This window comes from Crocuta crocuta, unplaced genomic scaffold (genome assembly GCF_008692635.1).
Source record: "Crocuta crocuta isolate KB4526 unplaced genomic scaffold, BGI_CrCroc_1.0 scaffold84, whole genome shotgun sequence".
Taxonomy (NCBI): Eukaryota; Metazoa; Chordata; class Mammalia; order Carnivora; family Hyaenidae; genus Crocuta; species Crocuta crocuta.
Window position 1 is genome coordinate 3998172 of NW_027530213.1, and position 335 is coordinate 3998506.

Genomic DNA, 335 nt, shown 5'->3' on the forward strand with positions numbered 1-335 from the left:
GCAGGCCGCCTGTGGGTGCGCGGCGGCACCTCCCTGGCTCCGCGAGGATTTAACGCTTTCCGCATCCCCACGGTTTCCGATCCTCAGTTACCCACCCGGGAGAATTCCTCCGGGGCTTGAAAGGGATTACTCAGATCGCCGAGACACCGCTAAGTGGAAGTGGGAGACACCCAACAAGTAACGAGAACAGAAACTTTCCTTAAACCGGATTTCCCGGATTTTGCGGGAAAGCGTACTTGAAATCTAGTTTTCTCGTCTTCCCAGCGGCAGCCGCTGTTCTCGGATCAGCAGAACAGGTTCGAACCGCGGGGTTTGAGCGGTAGCGTTATGGAGCG